This window comes from Salmo trutta, chromosome 40 (genome assembly GCF_901001165.1).
Source record: "Salmo trutta chromosome 40, fSalTru1.1, whole genome shotgun sequence".
NCBI lineage: Eukaryota > Metazoa > Chordata > Actinopteri > Salmoniformes > Salmonidae > Salmo > Salmo trutta.
The window spans coordinates 11,130,515-11,145,247 of NC_042996.1; the positions used below are offsets into that span (position 1 = coordinate 11,130,515).

At 43.0% G+C, this 14,733-nt stretch overlaps 1 long non-coding RNA gene across 1 annotated transcript; it reads right to left on the reverse strand.

Moving 5' to 3' along the window:
* Positions 1–12,120: 12,120 nt before the first annotated feature.
* Positions 12,121–13,211, reverse strand: LOC115180566 (uncharacterized). The gene is made up of 2 exons (XR_003873112.1): positions 12,800–13,211; positions 12,121–12,650 (listed from the first exon to the last, which is right to left on the reverse strand). It is a non-coding gene; the product is annotated as an uncharacterized LOC115180566 (long non-coding RNA).
* Between the last annotated feature and the right edge of the window lie 1,522 nt (positions 13,212–14,733).

The window sequence follows — 14,733 nt, forward strand, 5'->3', positions numbered from 1 at the left end:
ACATAGGAGGGCCAAGCACAGGAAGCAGCTCTTTCAGTAGTTTAGTTGGAATAGGGTCCAGAATGCAGCTTGAAGGTTTAGAGGCCATGATTATTTTCATCATTGTGTCAAGAGATATAGTACTAAAACACTTGAGTGTCTCCCTTGATCCTAGGTCCTGGCAGAGTTGTGCAGACTCAGGACAACGGAGCTTTGGAGGAATACGCAGATTTAAAGAGGAGTCCATAATTTGCTTTCTAATGATCATGATCTTTTCCTCAAAGAAGTTCATGAATTTATTACTGCTGAAGTGAAAGCCATCCTCTCTTTGGGAATGCCGCTTTTTAGTTAGCTTTGCGACAGTATCAAAAATAAATATCGGATTGTTCTTATTTTCCTCAATTAGGTTGAAAAAATAGGATGATCGAGCAGCAATGAGGGCTCTTCGATACTGCACGGTACTGTCTTTCCAAGCTAGTCGGAAGACTTCCAGTTTGGTGTGGCACCATTTCCGTTCCAATTTTCTGGAAGCTTGCTTTAGAGCTTGGGTATTTTCTGTAAACCAGGGAGCTAGTTTCTTATGACAAATGTTTTTCGGTTTTAGGGATGCAACTGCATCTAGGGTATTGCGCAAGGTTAAATTGAGTTCCTCAGTTAGGTGGTTAAAACCTGTTAGGGACAGATGTTCCGCTAGGGGAACGCCTCACCAATATCCAATGGTATAGAGTGGCGCGAATTACAAATACCAAAAAAATGCTAAAACTTCAATTTTTCAAACATATTACTTTTTTACACCATTTTAAAGACAAGACTCTCCTTTATCTAACCACATTTTCCGATTTCGAAAAGGCTTTAAAACGAAAGCAAAACATTAGATTATGTCAGGAGAGTACCCAGCCAGAAATAATCACACACCCATTTTTCAAGCTAGCAAATAGGGATATTGTTATCCACGTCGGCACCAACGATGTTAGGATGAAACAGTCAGAGGTCACCAAGCGCAACATAGCTTCAGCGTGTAAATCAGCTACAAAGATGTGTCAGCATCGAGTAATTGTTTCTGGCGCCCAGTTAGGAGGAATGATGGCACAGATGCTGTTTCATCCTTTCCTGCACTGAAATTACCCTTGCCTAACGATTGCATCTGAAGTTGGGTTTGCAGCACAGCTATCCTCGCCTTAAGGCGATCGTTCTCCTATATATTATGAGTACATCGACTGCAACTAGAAGGCATCATGTTAATGTTACTACTTAGCTTCGGCTGTTGGAGGTCTTGACGAACCATGTCCAGATAAATCATCCGGAGTGAAAAGTTGAATGAAAAAAAAGTTGAGTGAGGGAAAAACAAAAAATATAAGCGGTAATTAAAAAGTAAAAATCATATAGTTGTCAGGTAGCAAAGTAAGGTTAGCAACAAACGCACAGCAGCACGTAAACAAGTCTGCAAGTTGTGACCGGAAATTACACCAAAACCTCGGATAAACCTCCGGTAATAGTTGGCAAACCCAAAGAACCGCTGCACCTCCTTTACCATGGTGGGAGTCGGCCAATTTCGCACGGCTGAAATGCGGTCACTCTCCATCTCCACCCCTGAGGTGGAAATGCGATACCCTAGGAAGGAGACAGATTGCTGGAAAAACAAGCATTTCTCAGCCTTGACGTACAGGTCATGCTCCAACAGGCGACCAAGCACCCTGCGCACCAGGGACACATGCTCGGCGCGTGTAGCGGAGTATATCAGAATGTCATCAATATACACCACTACACCCTGCCTGTGCAGGTCCCTGAAAATCTTGTCTACAAAGGCTTGGAAGACTGATGGCGGATTCATCAACCCATACGGCATGACGAGGTACCAGAGGTGGTACTGAAAGCCGTCTTCCACTCGTCTCCCTCTTGGATACGCACCCGGTTGTAAGCGCTCCTGAGATCTAGTTTAGTGAAGAAGCGCGCCCTGTGCATTGACTCAATCGCTGTGGTTATGAGTGGCAGCGGGTAACTATACCTCACAGTGATCTGGTTCATACCCCGATAGTCAAAACACGGGTGCAGACCTCCCTCTTTCTTTTTCACAAAAAAGAAACTCGAGGAGACGGGTGAAGTGGAGGACCGAATGTACCCTTGACACAGGGATTCGGAGACATATGTTTCCATAGCCTCCATCTCCGCCTGTGAGAGGGGATACACGTGACTCCTGGGAAGTTCAGCGTCTACCAGTAGATTTATCGCACAATCGCCCCGTCGATGAGGTGGTAATTGAGTCGCCTTCTTTTTAGAGAAGGCGAGAACCAAATCGGCATGTTTAGGGGGAATGCGCACGGTGGTGACCTGGTCTGGACTTTCCACCGTAGTAGCACCAATAGAAACCCCTAAACACCTCCCCGAGCAGTCCCGCGACCAACCCGTGAGAGCCCTCTGTGGCCAAGAAACAGTGGGGTCATGACAAACTAACCTGGGTAGGCCTAGCAGCACGGGAAACGCAGGAGAGTCAATAAGGAAGAGACTAATTCTCTCCTTGTGCCCCCCTTGCGTCACCATGCCCAGAGGAGCTGTGGCCTCCCTGATCAAACCTGACCCTAATGGTCGACTATCTAAGGCATGAACGGGGAAGGGCACAGCCACGGGAACAATGGGGATCCCTAATCTATGGGCGAACGATCTATCTATAAAGTTCCCAGCCGCGCCTGAATTTAACGAGCGCCTTATGCTGGGAATGCAGGGAAAACTCAGAAGAAGTGACAGACAAACATATGAGCAACAGAGGGCTCTGGGTGAGAATGGTGCCGGCTCACCTGGGGTGACGCCAGAGCTCCCTGCCTGCTGCCTCTATCCCCAGAGGAACCAACCCGGGACCGACCGGCAGTGTGACCTCTGCAGCCACAGATGGTGCACGAGCTGGAACCCCCTCCGGTCCCTCTGCGCATCGCCCCTCCCAGCTCCATAGGTATCAGAGAGCGGGTGCGGGGGGATGGAACCACCAGACCCCGATCTGAATGTCCGCAGGTAGCCAGCAGGTTGTCCAGCCGGATGGACAGGTCAAACGTGAGGGTGGTGTCTCTGCAGGCCAACTCCCTTCGGACATCCTTGCGCAGACTGCAGCGGTAATGGTCGATCAGGGCCCTGTCGTTCCATCCCGCGCCAGCAACCAGGGTCCTAAACTCCAGTGCGAACTCCTGGGAGCTCCTCGTCTCCTGCCTCAGATGGAAGATGCGCTCACCCAACCGGTCTACTCTCAGAAGGGGGTTGGAAGACTACCCGGGAAACGGAGGGTGAACTCCCGAAAGTGGTCCAACGCCGCATCTCCCTCCCTCCACATGGCGTTGGCCCACTCCAGGGCTTTCCCGGTGAGGCACGAGACGAGGGCGGACACCCTCTCATGGCCCGACGGAGCCGGGTGGACGGTGGCCAGGTATAGGTCCAGTTGTAGAAGGAACCCTTGTCAGTTCGCAGCCTTCCCATCGTATTCCTGGGGCAGGGAGAGACAAATCCCACTGGGACCAGGATGAAGAGTGGCGCTCAGTGGAGACCCCGGTTGTGCTGGTGGAGGCACTGGAAGAACTCCCTGTCTCTCCCAGTGGTCCATTGTCTGAACAACGCGGTCCATGGCAGTGCCAAGATGTTGCAGCATTGCTACGTGCTCCCGGACATGCTCCTCCACCCCTATAACCGGGGTACCTGCTCCTGTTGACTCCATAGTATTGGTCCGTAATTCTGTAATGCGATGTTACTGGCGGCAGTGAAATGAGGCGCAGGAGAGCGGAAACTGATTTACAACGGTTGTGTTTAATAACCATAAACCACCGTCAACAGAATAATACAATAAATGGGTCAAACAAAACCCAGTAACTACCAGCATACCGTGCACAAGCGCCACAACAAACAATTACGGACAAGGACATGGGGGGGAAACAGAGGGTTAAATATACAACATGTAATTGTTGGAACCAGGTGTGATGGAAGACAAGACAGAACCAATGGAAAATTAAAAATGGATCGGCGATGGCTAGAAGGTCGGTGACGTCGACCGCCGAACTTTGCCCGAACAAGGAGAGGGACCAATTTCGGCAGAAGTCATGACAGTGTGACAACATGAGGAAGACAGCAGTGTCGATGCAAATGAAGCTGGCCGTCATAAGGCTCAGAAAAGAAATTCAGTAAATCAGGAAAATTGCAAAAACCCTGGGCATGCCCAAGTCAACAGTTTGGTTCATCATTAACAAGAAAAGAACAACCGGTGAACTCAATTATGTCAAAAGACCCGGTAGACTGAGGAAGAACACCGTAGTAGATGACCGGAGAATACACTCTATGGTGAAGAAAACCCCCCTGACAACAGCCCAACAGATCACAAACACTCTCCTGTATGCAGGTGTAGATGTGTCAAAGTCTACCATATGTAGAAGATTACACCAGCAGGACTACAGAAGGTACACTACATGATGCAAACCACTGATAAGCCTGAAGAACAGAAAGGTGAGATTACAGTTTGCTAAAAAGCACCTAAAAGAGCCCCAAGAGTTCTGTAAAAAAGTATTGTAGACAGATGAGACAAAGATGAACATGTACCAGAGTTATGGAAAGAGGAAAGTGTTGAGAAAAAAAAGACATGCCCATGATCGAAAGCATACCACCTCATCCGTGAAACATGGTGAAGGGGGTGTTATGGCTTGGGCCTGTATGGCTGCCAGTGGAACAGGCTCACTTGTCTTCATCGATGATGTGACTGCAGACAGAAGTAGAACAATGAATTCTGAAGTCTACAAAAATATTTTATCTGCTCACATAAAACCAAATGCCTCCAAACTCATTGGAAGGCACTTCATCATGCAACAAGACAATGACCCTAAACATACTGCTAGAGCAACGAAGGGGTTTTTGATGGCCAAAAAGTGGAAAATCCTTGACTGGCCGAGTCAATCACTGGATCTGAATCCAATTGAACATGCATTTTACATGCTGAAGAGGAGACTGATGGCAAAAAGTCCCCAAAACCAGCAGGAACTGTAGATGGCTGCAGTACAGGCCTGGCAGAGCATTCGTGGAAGATACCCAGCGTCTGGTGATGTCGATGCATCGCAGACTTCAAGCAGTCATTGCATGCAAAGTATATGAGACCAAATATTAACAAAGTTTACTTTATTCTCATTATGTTAAACTGTCCAATGTTTTTTTTTATGCCCGAAAATGGGGGGGACTATGTACAAAAGCTTCTATGATTTCTAAACGGTTCATCCGATATGTATGACAATACCCTCAAATTAAAGCTGACAGTCTGCACTTCACCCCCATTGTCATTGTATTCTTTTAAACTCAAAGTGCTAGAGTACAAAATAACAAAAATATGGTCACTGTCCAATGAATTATGGTGCTCACTGTTTACATATATTCATACAGAGTTTTAGAAGTTATTTCCAAAGTGCTTAATTTTGATGTAGTGTATGTGTTGTTTCTCCTTGGTAACAGTTCCCCCACCCTGACCGTCCTGCCCCCCTCCAGTGAGGAGCTGTCCAGTAAGACAACGACCACACTGATGTGCCTGGCCAACAAGGGCTTCCCCTCAGACTGGATCATGAGCTGGAAAGTGGACGGGACCACAAAGAAGCAGGAAGCTAGTCCTGGGGTCCTGGAAAAGGATGGCCGGTTCAGCTGGAGCAGCACCCTGACTCTCTATCCAGGAGTGTATTCAAAACAGAGGTAATCTTTAGGGGTTTTGATTATTGTATCGTCAACAAAACAAAGGAGATGATTGTGGACTTCAGGAAACAGCAGAGGGAGCACCACCGTATCCACATCGACGGGACAGTAGTGGAGAAGGTGGAAAGTTTTAAGTTCCTCGGCGTACACATCACGGACAAACTGAAATGATCCACCCACACAGACAGCATGGTGAAGGAAGGCGCAACAGCGCCTCTTCAACCTCAGGAGGCTGAAGAAATTTGTCTTGTCACAGAAAACACTCACAAACCTTTACAGATGCACAATCGAGAGCACCCTGTCGGGCTGTATCACCGCCTGGTATTGCAACTGCGCCGCCCACAAACGTAAGGCTATCCAGAGAGTAGTGAGGTCTGCACAACGCATCACCGGAGGCAAACTACCTGCCCTCCAGGACACCTACACCACCCGACGTTACAGGAAGGCCAAAAACATCATCAAGGACAACAACCACCTGAGCCACTGCCTGTTCACCCCGCTATCATCCAGAAGGCGAGGTCAGTACAGGTGCATCAAAGCGGGGACCGAGAGACTGAAAAACAGCTTCTATCTCAAGGCCATCAGACTGTTAAACAGCCATCACTAACATTTAGTGGCTGCTGCCAACATATTGACTCATCTCTAGCCACTTTAATAATTAAAAATTGGATGTAATAAATGTATCACCAGTCACTTTAAACAATGGCACTTTATATAATGTTTACATACCCTACATTACTCATCTCATATGTACATACCATCTACTGCATCTTGCCTATGCCGTTCGGCCATCGCTCATCCATATATTTTTATGTACATATCACATTAGTCATTCCTTTACACTTGTATGTATAAGGTAGTTGTTGTGAAATGTATAGTTTACTTGTTAGATATTACTGCACGGTCGGAACTAGAAGCACAAGCACTCGCATTCAAATCTGCTAACCATGTGTATGTGACCAATAAAATTTGATTTGATCTCTATTCAGATTTGTTGATGGATTTCCTTGAGTTACTCAACAGAGTCAACATGTAGTTAATGATCAGGAGAAACATATAGTGATCAGTTATGATCTAAGGTCTTCTAGACATAGTTCTAGTTTGACTCTATTGTTGTTCAGCTCTACTACACACTGTGTCATTGTACTGGATCATCTCCTCCCCTCAGCACCTGCAGTAGGTCCCAGCTGTAGCAGTACAGTCACTGTGCAGTCTGACTGAGGGAGGTTTTTGTACGGCTCTGTATCACTGTGTGAACACATATTTACTATTGATGTAGTGTACACTCTGACAGTAGTAATTTCCTGCATCTTCAGCCTGGACTCCACTGATGGTCAGAGTGAAGTCACTATGAGTTCCACTGCCACTGAATCTAGATGGAATCCCAGACTGAAGTGTTGTAGCATAGTAAATAAGGAGTTTAGGAGCTCCTCCAGGTTTCTGTTGATACCAGGCTAGTTCAGGATAAGAGCCTCCTGCGCCATTCACATTACTGCTGGTTTTACAGTTCAGAGAGACTGTCTGTCCTGGGAGAACAGCTTTCACTGCAGGAGTCTGAGTCACAGTGACCTGTCCACTGGATTCTGAAACATAGAGAATACTATGAATAAATCACCAGGAATAAATAAAACCATATCAACAACCGTCCAGTTTACTCACTGTTTACTTTTCAGTATCCAAACATACTGTAGAATTATTTATTTTTACCCTTGATGTTGAATGCAAGTGTGCAAATGAGGATGGTAAAAAATGTCATGATTGTTGTGGGTTCTGTTGTCATGAAGGACAGCTCTCAGTCATGAAGTGTTAAACTCACAGGGCTATAAACACTCCCAGAGCACTGAAGCATGTGCTGCCAATGCAAAGTGTTTTATGTAAATAAAATAAATAAGGCCCCACATTCATAACACATTCATAACTGTTAACCATGTAACTATTTACAGATTATACAGACAGACTATTTTATAATGTTGTAAATACCTTATACTGTAAATCAGTGATCCAAGATGAAAATGTAATTACCTGCATTCTTTATTAGATTATACTTCTAACCCAGGACTATCAATCCCTATTGTATTATACTAGTACTTCAGTACTATCAGTCCCTATTGTATTATACTAGTACTTCAGTACTATCAGTACCTATTGTATTATACTAGTACTTCAGTACTATCAATCCCTATTGTATTATACTAGTACTTCAGTACTATCAATCCCTATTGTATTATACTCGTACTTCAGTACTATCAGTCCCTATTGTATTATACTTGTACTTCAGTACAATCAGTCTGTAAGTGTTGTTACATAGATGCTGTGTTCACGATGCATGATTAATACATAATTCAAGGTTTATTTGATGTAGTAAATAAATAAATGATTTATTGATGTATAGATAAGAATTTAAATGTGATGTAAGAGGTAAATTAACGTTAGGCCATTAATTGTGTTTTTATGTTCCATCCCGGAACTAACGTTCTCTGTTGTGTTACTGCTACGGTATTTGTTAATTGACTGTGTGCAATCTAACTTAAGCAGATCTTAGTCTGAGTCATAATTGTTGATGGCAGAGGCTAAGAAAGACAGTAAAAGGGACTTTCAAGGGACTTTAAGGATTCAAGAACCTCTTTTCAGGACAAGCAGCCAACAAGGTATATAGAACTTTGTTTATAGTCGCGCCAAGTTCCATTTGTATTGTCGCGCCAAGCGCCATTTGTATTGTTGCGCCGAGCGCCATTTGTATTTCTTTGTTTCAGTACTGTATAATTTATCAACGTTACTGTGTTCATTAAAACATATAGTTCTCACGGCGTGACGTGGATGCATCGGAGAAAAAGACCTGCAATGCAATAAACGCCCGTTTCAAGGAACCAACCTGTGTCTGTTGTCGTGAAGAGAGCTACACAGTCCCTATTGTATTATACTAGTACTTCAGTACAATCAGTCCCTATTGTATTATACTAGTACTTCAGTACTATCAATCCCTATTGTATTATACTAGTACTTCAGTACTATCAATCACTATTGTATTATACTAGTACTTCAGTACTATCAATCACTATTGTATTATACTAGTACTTCAGTACTATCAATCACTATTGTATTATACTAGTACTTCAGTACTATCAGTCCCTATTGTATTATACTAGTACTTCAGTACAATCAGTCCCTATTGTATTATACTAGTACTTCAGGACGATCAGTCCCTATTGTGTTACACTAGTACTTCAGTACTATCAGTCCCTATTGATTATACTAGTACTTCAGTACTATCAATCACTATTGTATTATACTAGTACTTCAGTACTATCAGTCCCTATTGTATTATACTAGTACTTCAGTACAATCAGTCCCTATTGTATTATACTAGTACTTCAGGACGATCAGTCCCTATTGTGTTACACTAGTACTTCAGTACTATCAGTCCCTATTGTGTTATACTAGTACTTCAGTACTATCAGTCCCTATTGTATTATACTAGTACTTCAGTACTATCAGTCCCTATTGTATTATACTAGTACTTCAGTACTATCAGTCCCTATTGTATTATACTAGTACTTCAGTACTATCAGTCCCTATTGTATTATACTAGTACTTCAGGATTATCAGTCCCTATTGTATTATACTAGTACTTCAGTACTATCAGTCCCTATAGTATTATACTAGTACTTCAGTACTATCAGTCCCTATTGTATTATACTAGTACTTCAGTACTATCAGTCCCTATTGTATTATACTAGTACTTCAGGATTATCAGTCCCTATTGTATTATACTAGTACTTCAGTACTATCAGTCCCTATTGTATTATACTAGTACTTCAGGATTATCAGTCCCTATTGTATTATACTAGTACTTCAGTACTATCAGTCCCTATAGTATTATACTAGTACTTCAGTACAATCAGTCCCTATTGTATTATACTAGTACTTCAGGACGATCAGTCCCTATTGTATTATACTAGTACTTCAGTACTATCAATCCCTATTGTATTATACTAGTACTTCAGTAAAATCAGTACCTATTGTATTATACTAGTACTTCAGTATTATAAGTCTTTATTATATTATTCTAGTACTTCAGAACTACTAAGGTGGTACTGCGAGTGCTCTGTGTGTGAAGGTGCTCTGGCGAATTCACCAGAATGTATCACCGTGGTGGACTTTTGGAAGTGGCACAAAACCGGTGCTGAAAAGTAAGTACATTTTTTGTCTTCTATCATACAACAAAATGTAATCTTGCTATTGAACAACGTTATGAAAAGTTATGTTCGCCAGAGGAAATACTTTTAGGCTATATCTTTTTAGAAATGTCTGTGGACAGATTGGTAGATTGGTGAGAGAATTGTTCACATATCACCAAGTTTATTTGGCAATAAAGTTTTCTGACATACGATTTAAAAAGAGCACATTTTGATATACAGTATTGCTTAAATATCACCTCACTGTTCTGTCAAGACGTAGCAACTACTATTTCTATAATAAAAGCAACAATTTGTGTTGTCATTATAGTCGATGATAACACTGACATAGTTTAAAGTTGAACGTCATCTATAGTTTTGAATAGTATTTTGAGGTCGTTGTGGCTTGTGTCTCAGAGTAGACCGGACGAACTTGATATGGAGATTTACACAGTGAATAGTCAATCTGATTATTAAATCTGAATATGTGATATCTGTTTACTGCATGTCTCTGTAGAAATAGGGGCCGTTTGCCAGACACATTAAAACTAGTCCTGAACTAAAAAGCAAGCTCAATGGAAAATCTTAATTGAAAGTGCTTTTTAGTCTTGGATAAGGCTTCATCTGTGTCCTTGAAACCCCCTCCTAGTGTTTTGTTTCTCTTGATGGGCTATACTGTAGAGCATGAATGTAACATACATTTTTCTGATGGATTGTTTAGTCCAAAAATATTTTCAGTTTAGTTTTGCCTTTATCTTTATAGATTCCTTGTTTTGTTGTTGTCAGTTGTTCTCGGTACTGTATCTAATTGTTTATCCTGTGTGTATTGCCTCTCCTTACTCTCTCTCTCTCTCTCCCTCTCTCTCTCTCTCTCTCTCTTTCTCTCTCTCTCTCTCTCATATCCTCTCATCTCCTCTCCTAATATATTCCATTATGGAGTAGTACAAGCTGACCCTGCTCTCTCCTCTCTTCTCCAGCTGGTCCATCTGTCAGGCCCACAGTGTCTCTGCTCCCCCCATCATCTGAGCAGCTCTCTGGGGGCTCGGCCACACTGGCCTGCCTGCTGAGTGGCTACTCCCCCCAGGGGGCGATGGTGAGCTGGGAGGTGGACGGAGCAGAGGTGAAGGAGGGGATCCTGACCACCACAGAAGAAGAGAAGGGTGGCCGCTACAGCCGCAGCAGCACCCTGACCCTAAGCAAGGCATCCTGGGAAGAGGGAGAGGTGTACACCTGTAGGGTCACCCATGATGACACCAGTGATGCGGCCGCCTTCCGTAAAAGTCACTGTAGTGTCTAGTGACCGGAGAGGCAATTGTAGGGGGCTAGAGAGTCCCCACATGGTGCTAGTTCTGGAAACATTTGTATTTTGGAGCTGAATGTTACAGTATAATAGTGAATAATATCAGTAGTGCTGTATGATAAATGAACTATTTTGAGACTCAGTTGTTCATGTCTTCTTGCCTATGAATTAAAATAAAACTTGTTTTGATTGAAAACTAACCCCAATAGTTCATTTAGTCATCACTTCAGTCATCACTATGTCATGAATATGCAGCACATTTCCTACTAATTTAGATCAATCAGGTTCTATCATTTCAGCATTGTAGAATATAGCTACTCTCATGTTTTCAAACAGAATAAAAAAGGCATCTAATCCAACAAGAACTCTGCAATCATTACTACAACTGAATGATCCTGTTATACTGTAGCACCAATACCAGTGATAATAATTAGAGATATTTTATAATAAACCTCTGATCTGCTCTCAGAACTCACACTGCCAAACAGTTACTTTCCATAACATATATATTCATCATGTTTTATTCCTAATATGATTTTACTAAATTCAATGTTTTTGCAATGGTTTTCAACAATGGGGGGTCTTCTCTACCTCCAAGCCCCTGGGAGCAGAGTGAACATCTGGTGACAGTGCTGCTCTATTCTGGGACAAGCATAACCACCCAGCCCTGTCTATGCAAATCTCAGTTTCACTCCCATAGCTACCAGTCTAGTTTCACTTTCACTGCCTGGACTGGGCCAGATGTGAGTGGGTGGACTATATTTTCTGTAACCTCTATGGTGGATTCAAGGAGGGGGACTTTCTTACAATGACTAACACCATGTAATAGATGATATATAAGATGGGTATTACTAAAGACAGCCATTGACAGTTACTGACGTGTCTGAGCCCCACATCATATTATTTTTATACGGGGGGGAGTGGGGGCTTCTGTAAATCAGTGGGGTTACTTTGTATAGATGCACTTACATGTTAGGACAAATAGTGATCATTTAATCAGTATAGTGATGATAGAACATTTGATCTGAATTATCGCTTTCTGATATTGTCACATGCCAGAGTTAATGTCTTCTGCTGACTAGTGTTCCATGTCACTGTTTCTTCCCTCTCAGCACCTGCAGTAGGTCCCAGCTGTAGCAGTGCAGTCACTGTGCAGTCTGACTGAGAGAGGTTTTTGTACAGCTCTGTATCACTGTGTTAACACTGCACCTGTGCGGTCACTCTGACAGTAGTAATATCCAGCATCCTCAAACTGGACACCACTGATGGTCAGAGTGAAGTCACTCCCAGATCCACTGCCACTGAATCTAGATGGAATCCCAAAGTGAAGTTTGAAGAGTGCATCAGGAGTTTAGGAGCTCCTCCAGGTTTCTGTTGATACCAGGCTAGATGATCATTTCTATGCACATTACTGCTGGTTTTACAGTTCAGAGAGACTGACTGTCCTGGGAGAACAGCTTTCACTGCAGGAGTCTGAGTTACACTTATCTGTCCTCTGGATTCTGAAAAATTTATTAAAAACACAATGATTTATTAAATACATATTGTAATAAATAGTTCTGAATATACATATTAAAGCCATATATATTATTCCTTTGTGTTTCTTTTATGATTTCTTCGACAAAATGAAAACAAATCTTAACATTGTAACCTTGAAAGCAGAGGGCCAGTGTCCAGATGAAGATGGTGATGAAAGTCATGATTGTTGTGGGTTCTGTTGTCATGAAGGACAGCTCTCAGTCATGAAGTGTTAAACTCACAGGACTATAAACACTCCCAGACCACTGAAGCATGTTCTGTCTATGCAAAGTGTCCTCTCTATGCAAAAATACTTTTTTGGTCCCACAGGGATACTGTAGTTGAAGGGATCTTTTTCTTTTTTGGGATTTGGTTGGCGGATCGCATCCAACTTTTAGTTGCATACACCGCCACCTACTATACTGGTGTGTGAGGCCATTCACGCCCTACCTACATTATATTATTTGATACAATAATACTACATTGGGAAAAAGGACAATGACACCACCAACTATTAGCCCTCTCTAAAAAATACACCACCTATTCCACTATTAAACCTACCTAGTCCTACTCAAGACCAACGGTCTGAGAGGACATATCACTACCACTCAACACCCACTCCAGCTCTTCTGCAGTAAATCCTAGCAATCCGCTGTCACCACAACTACTATTTTCTGTGACTTATGATCCATTTCTGCAGTACAATTAACAACCATGGCTATAAATGCTAAAAAGCCCACCTTACTAAAGCACATATTCCTCCCATCACTCTCTCTTGTTCTCTGCCTACTCACAGGAATCCTATCAGGATCCCTCACCCTGTATCCATCTTCCTCTACCACTGTCTTCACTGCTTCAGCATGAAACACTTTCTGTATTACTCTAACACTGGCAACCTCAATCTGCCTTTCTCTCACCGAACACCCCCACAACTAACACACACAACTTTCTTCACAGATACCACACATTCCTTGTCTCATGCCCTCCTGCACACTTCTCACATCTAGGCATCTCCCTCTTACACACTGCTACAATATGCCCATAACCTTGACACCTAAAACACAGTCATATTTTCAGAAACATATGCTCTCCTGGGATAACTGACACTTCCTACCTTGACTTTATCTGGTAACGACTCTGCATCAAACCTCAGCATGACAGATAATATCTTCTCAGTTTCCCCACCGGATTTACGTCTCACTAAACGGTGGGCGTCACAGACACCAGGAATCTTCCATTTCAACTGCTCCTCCGACACTTAATTCCACCTCTGTTATCATTCCCCTCAACGAGGCCCTGCTCTGCCGAGAAAATCACGTCACAATTATTGTCCCTAATCTCGTAATCCAGAGCGCCCTCTCCCTCTGGGCAGTACAAACACAATAAATCATCAGGAGTCCAATTTGACTTAACCAGCTCAACAGTCCCCAACCTCTCCTCCACCTAGCCTGACACCACATATTGATCATCCAAACAGCAAAATCATCCTTATCATACTTGGGACGAGGCCCAAACTAGGCGATCCTCGCCGCAGGTACTTCACCCTCACTCTCAACAAGTTCCGTCTCTGAACAACTGGAGCACGTATCCTTGTTTTTGAACTTAGCACCCACCTTCCTCAGTACTTCCCTCTACACTCAACTTCTTCTCAGCAGTCATCACTACACCTGCCACTTCATTTAATTTATCCTCACTCGTCATTTTCCATTTCCTCCTCAAGCTCTTCCAAAAGTTCTGTGCGATCCTCCATTCCATATTTCCTGAAAACATATTCCATGTCTTTCCTTTTTTCCTTGTCCATCATCTTCTCCTTCACCAGATCTTTCATAAGGGTAGTACAATCCCCCACTTCATATTTATTCATAGTATTTTTCCTTTTTTTCTTGTCCTCCATCTCTTCATCTGACAGAATATCAACCCCTCATCCTCCTCCGCACTCGTTTAAAAAAACTGGACGTTGAAGGGATCTGTGTGAACAGAAGTATTTTAAAGGTAGAGGCTGATTGTCTAGCCAATCATGGCCTTGATTGGTAAACAAGGCTCATCTGGGCTCAATCAAAGGCTGGG